We start from the raw sequence: 10153 nt of genomic DNA, 5'->3' as shown, positions 1-10153 counted from the left end.
TCTCCGAGTGACGTATGTCAGGGAGAGGTTCAAATTTCGACGTGTCTCTCTGTCTGTCTGTCTTTTGTTATTGACTTACACCCCAGGGGACCGCGTTCGCAGTTTTCAAATCGGAGCAAACGTTTTCCCAAATTCCGGACCGCATTTACAGTTCCCGAAAATTTGGAAAATTGTATTCCACTTACAATGGCTATTATCTATTGCCTATCTACCATCACTATCCTCATGCCATTTGTCCATCCCACTTGGACACCAGTCTGTACACACTGGCTTCCACACACCACCAATTATGGTCTTTGTCCATCTTACATGGACACTAGTCACACCACCATCTTCTCGTTTCTGTCCATCCCACATGGACACCAGTCACACCACCATCATCTGATCTTTGTCTATCCCACATGGACACCAGTCTGTACACCTGGCTTCTACTCCATCATCATCATTGAGGTTAAGACATACGCGGCGATCGGCCAGGGTTACGAGAAACGTCTGGCCTCCCTAAGGTGGGGCTTCCACCAAAGGTTCACGCAATTGCGCTGTTCTTATCCATAGCTGCGATTCGAAACCCTTAAAGGTCCGTATGTAGTCTCCAAAAAACTGGGCTACGACCGGTATCAAATTGAAGATCTTCCCGGAACACAACGCACCCAACGATTCTACCGAAATACAGCCCCAGTGGACAAACTAAAGCGATGGAACCTGTTCGATGCCTTGGACGAATTCAAGTCGGATGAGGAAGGCGACAACGACGATGCATTCTCAATCATATCAGACGAGCCAGTTCCAACTAGTACTGATTCGAACGTTCCCGATGGCAGTGCCTGGACACCACCACCTCTTTCGACTATCAGAACGCGTAGCCAAACGAAAAACAACTAATGTATTAACGACATCTATAATTGTTAATATTAGTCAGGGGCCTAATGCTTAGGATGGCCGAATGTTATCGTTCATAAAAAAAAACTGTTGACTAACTATTTTTAATACACTAACGATTTATCTAAACCCGCTGTGTTAAGCTATATATAAGGAAAATATTTTGTAATCGAGATATAGTCGTTCGAGACCGGCCCGCTACGTTACTGTAATCTTTGTTTACTTTTATTTAAAAACATTAAATTAAATCTTGTTATGATAAAACGTTCGTTTTAACTTTAATCACATAAGTTAACACATCCAGGAAATATCTCTGAATGATTTTGAAATTCCAATTAGGTTCAGATTTTATGGATAATTTGAAATAATGACCTCCGACCCATCGCGTAACGCCCTGCCTTCCTATTGACAAAATTCTCCTGGCACGCTCCATGCCGAATGAAATATATCGCGAGATTTAATAAAAGTTTCTCGCGATGTGACAATCGTGGCGCGAGATGTAGAGTGTGCAACGGAAATTTTTTTAAACAGGAAGGCAGGGCGTTAAGCGATTGGTCAGAGGTGCTTATTTCAAATTATCTTTAAAATCTGAACCTAATTTGAATTTTAAAATCATTCGGAGACTTATTTCCTGAATGTTCCACTGTGCATAATAATAATAAGAAAAATCTATCAAAAAATCACTTTATTTTCCTCTTCATCCTTCCTTTAACGGCTAGGGGATGTCCAATAAAATATCAAGCAACAATTGAAACTGACTGTCTTTTTTGTAAAAAATAGTTCAATAAAGCACACGAACATTCTTCAATTTGAAACTCAAAGGAAGTCTTGTTATTTAACAATTTTCGTCCAAAATTTATAAATAAATTTCAACTTTTAACTAAATATTAAAAATTATCCAAAGTTTCGTTAAACAGGGTCGTTTTCGTTCCTACACAATAAAAGTCTTAAAACACAAAATGGCCTAATATCCCAATGCCTCCCTAAGCTAGTAATTTTGCCATAGAAAATAAACGAAAGGAGTAGCAGACCAGCAGCGCAGAGAGACCAACTTCAAGTGTTTACCGTTCGGGTTCGTTCTAGCTGTTAACTGTTATTTTCAATTGTGATCATTCTTACCGGCATTCATTTTTTTTTCATTTAATTTTTAGGCTTTTCCATTTGAACGTCAGTTGTGAAATACGCCTTTGCCCATGCTTTGGCTGCGGTCGGCTTTATTATTAAGCCTCAATAGAGATATATTTAATTTTAGAAGTAGGACTGGAGAACGGTTAGTGTTTAATTCAGTCCGACTCATAGCCCAGTATAGAACCCTCCCTCTAACGTGTGATGAAAAGTTATTAAATCTATCCCTGGCCTCACATATGCGCTAAACGCGGGAGGCTATAGCCCAACCTCAGGCTGCGTTTAGAGAAGCTCAATCGCGTAGCGAACATTCCTAGCATAGAAGCCCTTCTCCTCTGAAGTTGTTTCATGTATGGAATAGTCGAATTTGTCTATTTGAAGGGGATCTCGTGCAGCGCATATGCCATCATGAATGAGATTTTCACTGGGCTGCAATGAGTCGGGCTGAAGACCCAAACGAAATTAATGTGAGTTCTAAATATTATGATATCATGGCCCAAATAACAATATTTTCAAACCGCTTCTCTTCTTCAAAAGACGCGAGGTTTCTCATAAAGGGAGGGGAAAGTGGAAATTAAAGTGATTTTTTATCGGTTCTTATAAGACCAGTCTGCATAATGAAAAATTTAGCAAATACCTCCCATTGATTTTAATATTCAAATTAGGCTAAGATTTAAAGAATAATTTTAAATAAGGACCTCCGACCAATCGCGTAACGCCGTGCCTTTTTGTTAACAAAATTCTCGTGGCAGTGGCACGCTCCATGTCTCGCGCCACAATTGTCACATCACGCAAATTTTTTCAAATCTCGCGATAAATTGATTCAACACGGAACGTGCCACGAAAAAATTGTTTATAAAAGGACAGGGCTCTACGCGATTGGTCGGAGATCCTTATTTAAAATTATCCATGAAATTTCAAACTAATTGACGTATAAAAATCGTTCGGTGTTATTTCCTGGATAATTCACTATGCAGATTGGTCTTATAGAAGAATCAATAAAAAATTACTTAATTTTCCACTTCACCATCCCTTTAATGAGCGTCTGAATTGTTTCGAAGTATCGCGCCACAAGACCAATCTATATCTATATAAATCAAAGTCCTGACTGACTGACTGACTGATAATCAACGCCCAGCCCAAACCGCTTGCCCTAGAAGGCTGAAAATTTGCAGGATCGTTACTAATAAGTAGTAGGCACGTACTAAGAAAGATTTTTCCAATCCGCCGCCATCTTAAAAAATGGCGCCCAGAAATGTAAAAAATATTCTCTATGCAATTAAGTACGCGCGTTTCAACCGATTTCACAAATATTTAGTACACTGGTTTGCTTTAACCTTAAGACGGGCTGAATGGTCTTTCGGGTTAGATTTTTCGCCATCTTTTAAAATGGCACCCAGAAATGTAAGAAAATATTCTCTATGCAATAAAGTCCGCGCGTTTCAACCGATTTCACAAATATTTAGTTTCCTTTAACCTATAGACAACTCCAGAGTCCGTCTTAGAGCCGTCCGTGAACCAGACGGACTCCCCCCAGTTCCAAGGACTAGGGTAGTCTCCCAAACAGCGCGACTGGGAAAGTGCACGCTGAAGGGCTTGTCGAAGTGGTATGATATAACAGACTTATCTGAGACCATCACAAGTGATGGCTCAGTACTACTGTACTCATTGAAAAGCTTGGTGTGACTCAAGTCCCAGTGCTTGGGCTTCCCCAGCCGAGGTTGTTGAGCCTACAGGCTCCCATAATAGCTTCTTCCTCATTAAAAAGGTGAAGGGGAAGCATATTGAGAAGGATTTCTAGAGAAGATGTGGGTGCTGTCCTCATGGACCCCGTGATACCGATGCACGCCAGCCTTTGAAGCTTGCGTAGTTCATCTTGGGCTGTCTTAAGGCGAACCCTGGGCCACCAGACAAGAGCTCCACAGGAGACCAGTGGCCTGATGATTCTAGTACAAATCGAGTTTACAGCGCTAAGGCTTAAACCCCAGGACTTGCTGACTGAACTCCTTAAACGCCAAAATAGAATTTTGGCATTCTTGATGCTCAGATGAAGATGAGATTTCCAAGTAAGCTTGGCATCAAAAGTTACGCCAAGGTACTTGACCTCGGAGGACTTCTTTAAAACCTGTCCAAAGAAGGAAATATCGTTGAAGAGGCCATTGGTCCTTTTCCGGGTAAACGGTATAAGGACAGTCTTGTTGGGATTGACGGTTAGGTTAACTCCCCTACACCATTCCTCAACATCATGCAGGACAGATTTCATCAGTGCAGCGATAGTTGCAGGGAACCTCCCTGTAACAATCACTGCGATGTCATCCGCATAGCCAAAACAGTGACACCGCCTCCCTCCCCGAGTCGACCCAGCAGCTCATCCACCACCAGGCACCAAAGAAGAGGGGAAAGAACCCCTCCCTGAGGACAGCCACGGTCGGTGGAGATCTCCAAGGATTCCCCGAGAAGAGACGCCGTCACCCTGCGATACGTGAGCATGGATTTTATCCAACGACACAAAGTGTCGTCAATACCAAACCGCTCCGCAGCGCGAAGGATGACTTCACTAGAGACCCTATCAAAGGCTCCCTCAATATCAAGGAAGATGGCCAAAGACATCTCCTTGAACTCGATGGCCCTGTCAAGGCAGTTCAAAATGCCATGGCGAGCCGTCTCTGTAGATTTGCCTTTCTGATAGGCAAACTGAGGAGGGGGAAGGGGAGTGTGGGAAAGAATTCCATCCCGCAAATATCTGTCCACCAACTAAAGTCTTTAGGAAGAAAGAGGTAAGACAGATAGGTCTAAATGCCTTAGCCTCAAGATAGCTCGTCTTCCCAGATTTGGGAATAAAGATAACCTTCGAGCGCTTCCAGACATCTGGAATATGCGCCAGAGCAATGCAGGCTCTGCACAGATGAGGGCCAATGGCGTCTATGCCTTCCTGGAGGAGGGCGGGAAAGACGCCATCTGGGCCAGGGGACTTATAGGGCTGAAACGAGATTACAGCCCACTTAAGTCTAGAGTATGTAACTATCTTATTGGCGATGCCCCAGTCCGCCCTGTGTGCTCTCCGAAAGTGCACGGGGGGAGCGTCAGTGCCTGTGAGGTCAAAAGCCTTGGAGTCCGGGAAGTGTAACTTAAGCATATGCTTAAGGGTATCAGTCCCTGACTTGGTAAACTCACCTTCTGCCACCTTGATGGTGCTGAGCTGGTGAGTGTTATCATGAGCCAGGATCTTCATGATCTTGGCAGTAGCGGGGGCATCAGAGATGCTACCGCAGAAGTCCCTCCAGGAGTTCCTCTTGGCCTCCCGGATGGCTTTATTATACTTATTGAGGGTCTGTCTATAAATAGTCCAGTCCCCAGTCCTTTTAGCCCTATTAAAGAGTTTACGAGTGAGCTTGCGAAGCTTGCCAAGTTCCGTATTCCACCAAGGAACTAGCCTCGGCCGGCTGGCAGGCTTCGCCGGACAGTTGTGGTGGTAGGAATTGATAATGGCTTGTTGCATAAGATCAACTGCCAAATCAAATTCCAGCACCGAGGAAAGCTTTGGAGCATTACCTCTGAGTATGAGGCAAAGTTCCTCCCAGTAGCCGGACCAGTCGGTCCGACGGGGGTTACGCAGTTCCGTCTTAACCGAAGTTGACTTGACCGCGACCGAGAAACAGATGTGCCTATGGTCCGAGAGAGACGGTTCATTATACACATGCCAATTAGAAACCGACAGACTGATATTGTCCGTGGCCAGGGTGACATCAATGACCTCCTATCTGTTAGAAGTAACGAAGGTTGGCTCATTGTGCCTGTTGAGTATATGCAGGTTCGTACCGACCAGATATTCAAGCAGTTCATCAACACGTCTGTTGCAGTCACTACTGCCCCACGTGACATGGTGGGCATTGGCATCACAGCCCAAAATGAGCTTGTCCCCCTGCCTCTCACAGCGGTCGACAAGAACGACAACCTCCTGTGGTGGAGGGGAACCCGTGGCATCATGGGGAAAATAAGCAGAAGGCCAGTTGCCTCTCCAAAAGAGGAGGGCATTACCTTAATCACAGCAGTATCCCTAGTGAGGTAGTTCGGAAGCGGAAGGATATCAAGACCCTTCCTGGTCCTGGGGTTGGGTGAGGTAAAGTCATAAGAGATATTACCTGCATTCTTTAAACCAAGGATTTTACCATTATGAATCCAAGGTTCCTGAATGAGGGCCACATCCAGGCCCTCTAAGGCAAACCTCCGGCATAAAACTGCCGAGGCTGCTTTGCAGTGATGCAGGTTGATCTGGATCACCTTGATGCTCATATCGCAAGAAGAGAGGCGGCCCCGGCTACTGCTTGGCGGTAGCGCGGAGTCCCGATCCAAGACCGGTATCTCCCACGCCTCCACCAGCAGCACCCTCGGCCACTAACTCCATCCTAGTGACAGGAGCGTGGGTCCTCTCGGTATCAGAGTCCTTCAAAAAGTCGGACTCTGTCCCGAGGTCTATGTCTGAGCTATCTGGAAGGGATGGCTCTAAATTAATGCCAGCAATATTTGCTGCCAGCTCCCCACTCACGCTGGCTGCAGTGTTGCCTTCTTCATCCGAAGCCTCAAGGGCATTCTGGAGAGGGTCCTTAGGCGCATTCAGGACTTTAAAAGTCCCGACATCCACGCCAGTAAGACCCTCGAAGCCGGCTTCCTTGATGGCCTCCATGGAGGAGCCATCAATTAAGAAGATCCAGCGTCTGGTGCTCTTCTCATCGAACGACTTCAGGCACCGCCAACAGTCGGTCAGAAACCTACCGTTGTAGGCCTTCAATCGCCGGAGAAGAGCCGCCGGATCAGTGGTGCGACGGTCCTTGGTCCGGAAGGACACCTTGAACGGCTTCGGGAGTTCACTGGCCTTCATTACTGAAAGCCGTGTTCCCCCTATGGCACGCTCATTATGGTGTAGCACCTTCACGAGCCAATCGCCGGTCGCAGAATCCCCACAAGAATAGATCATGGCCCCAGCCATGATGTGGAAATTGAGAGGACGCGGCAGCGAGCTTCCCGAAGAAAGCTCAGCGTCCAGTGCGTCAAGTATAGCGGCCTGGATGGGAACAACGTCCTCCTCCGTGACCGCATTGGTCGGATAGCCATCTTTAACAATGGCCATCTTGACAATACTAGCGACGTCGCAGTAAGACTTGGTCTTCTTTGACGCCGCAGCTTGTAAGCTAGGCGAGGGATCAGGGTCCTCAGCCCTAGCTCTCTTTCCAGAAAGGATGGTAGCTTCTCTTGCACCAGGCCGTCCCCAAGACGTTACTCCCAGCACCCGAAGGTACAGGAGTCCCATCTCGGCCCGTATCTCCTGCACCCAGTGCAGAGTTCGGGCCATCTTTTTGGGATTGTTTTCTTCGGCGGTTGGCCTTGCGCCTCCTATTAGCCTCACTCAACCTGGTAGAACCCGATTGAGGAGCAGGAGGTGACTTTTGGCCTTCCGCCGATTGCGGGTGGGTGCTCGCCCAGAAGCAGGTTGGGAGTTGCCTCCTTCCCTGAGAGAAGGCTGGGTACCAGTAGAACCGGCTCCATGCCCAGGTTTGTTTTTAGTTTTTGTTTTTAAAGAATCCATAAAGATCCCACGAGTAATGAGGCAAGTAAAAGGTCACCACCCGGTAGTCCTCAACCCGGGTGGAAGGCTAATTACAACGGGGTTTCGCCTGGTGCCCCGAGGGAATTGTTCGAGATACCGTAGATTAACTTCCCCGGTACCGCACAGCCCTCAGCACGATACCTGCACACCTTGGCTTGGGAAGGGCGCGTATCAACTCAGCCCACAAAACGCAGTGGTTGACCAGCTCTCACCACCGAGGAGGTGTGATACAACGCACTGTTGAGGACCCAAGCTGGTGGTCGCGCAAGCGAAAAGAAAGGCTGAGTAGCAAAGCAAGGGGGGGAATTAAGCGCGCCATCCAGCTTGCGTCTTCAACTTCGAGAGCCAAGGAAGAGGGGTAAATAGTACTATTACATAATCAAAGGGCATCCCCGTATCTCTAATATAACCAGAGTTGTGAGCCTCCAAAAAAATAGTGTAATGTTCACGAACATTTTGCTTAATTACTCGGTCCCTGTTTGATGAAATCCCAAGTTTTTAGTATCGTTGGATGGGGAGTAAATAAGAATATAACATACTCGAAGGACATCCCCTTATCTCCAGTATAACCAGAGTTATGAGCCTCCAAATATAGTGTAATGTTAATCCTACGGAGGGGATGTTTATGAACATTTTGCTTAATTACTCAACCCCTGTTTGACGCAAAGTTATCTGATTTCCCTGAATTTTACTAAATATTCTAAATTTCCCGGAGTTTTCCCTAAGGTTTTTGACCACTATTTATTTTCCTGATTTTTCCAGGTTTTCCTTGTTTCCAGGTTGTATGAACCCTGACCTGGCTTGTTGTTGGCTTTGGTGATGGTGGCGTCGTGTAAAAGAACCGTATTAAGTAGTATAAAATTTTTCCTTCGTCATTGAAGGGAGAGAATTGTGGTGAGGTGATATTTTTCGTTCGTGTATTTTAAAAGGATGGGGATTATAATACTAAGTTTAAGCATCGCATTTAATTGTACTAGTAAGGTTAAGCATTGTAAATTGTGTTTTACGTTTGCTCGATATGTTTAAAGCCTTTATTTAAATGGACGGATTAATACTACCTTTAAAATTGCTGTCACCCGTCCATAATAAGGTTTCATGCTTTCAATACCGCTCCCCTATTTCAGAATTCAACGAAATCGAGGGGAATTTTTAAAAAGCAAAAGCTAGTAAATACTGACGTTATATACGTCTATTTCTCCATAAATCGAGAAGAGTTTTAAAAGAAAGTACTAGCTTGGGGCCCCGGATATTACAATTGTAACGCAAGTAAATTTATTGAAGTAAGGATTAAGGTTTATAATTTTTTGTTAGGGCATGTACGGGTATTTAGTTTTAGCACATCGTGGTGGTACTCACTCACGTTTTCCGTTCGTGACACACTATTATAATTATATCAGAAGTAAAAAAGTTGAAGTAATAATTTATTTTAAATTTTAAAAGAGTTAAAGGTAAATTTCTGTACGCCTGTTAAGTACGGTACGATGTGGCTACTATTACGAGCCAAGCCCTTGGGTCGTCTTGTTCTTATCAAGATTCTCACTGAAAGGTAATTCACAGTTCGATTTTGCGGGAGATTGCCGCTTGGCAATTAATAAGCGATAACCAATCATTGAACTTCTTCCCTTCCCTTTGAGATTCTTCTATTAACCATAGAATTTTTTCTCTTTCTCAAGTACTACTTCTCTGTATCATGATATCGTTGAACTTCTTCTCTGTATCACGATATCATTGAACTTCTTCTCTGTATCACGATATCATTGAACTTCTTCTCTGTATCATGATATCATTGAACTTCTTCTCCGTATCATATCAGACCGCGACTTCTTCTACGACAGCTTCAGTATTCCGGACCCTGCTCTGACCCTCCCATTACATCCACCGTCTGGCCCAGAATTTTTACTTGAAACAATAGATCAGTCAGACGTTCTTCGTGGAATCAACAGCCTGAAGATTGGTTCCGCATGTCTCCCAGATGGAGTGACTCTAAGACTACTCAAGCTCATGTCTCCAACTATCGTTCACCCATTGGTTCTCGTCTTCAACCGATCTTTGGCCTTTTTTAGACTGCCCGATAGTTGGAAGCTTGCCAATGCTGTTCCAGTTTTTAAGGGAACTGGCAGTAGAACCAATGTGAAAAATTATAGACCAATTTCAATTACCAGTGTTGTCGGGAAACTGATGGAACGGATATTATCCAAAAACTTAGTCGGTACTGCGAAGAAAACTTCAGTATTCCCCCCCGTCTCAATTTGGGTTTAGACCTCAACGATCCTGCACTACCCAGCTGTTGCAATCGTATCATGAGTGGGCTTCGTTTTTGGATGGACAATCACCACCAGACGTCCATGTTGTCTCATTCGACTGGTCTAAAGCCTTCGACAGTGTTTGCCACAAACGCCTGGTTAATAAATTGGCAATTTCCGGTATCTCAAGTTCTTTTCTACTGTGGCTTGAAGACTTTCTGACGAAACGGTATCAGCGTGTCGTGTACCGAGGGGAGTTTTCTACGTACCGTCCGGTGCGTTCGGGGGTGCCCCAAGGTTC

Source organism: Phalangium opilio, unplaced genomic scaffold (assembly GCF_054372755.1).
Source record: "Phalangium opilio isolate 3A_F unplaced genomic scaffold, DU_Popi_V2 ptg000039l_2, whole genome shotgun sequence".
NCBI classification, from domain to species: domain Eukaryota; kingdom Metazoa; phylum Arthropoda; class Arachnida; order Opiliones; family Phalangiidae; genus Phalangium; species Phalangium opilio.
This window is presented reverse-complemented; position numbering follows the sequence as displayed.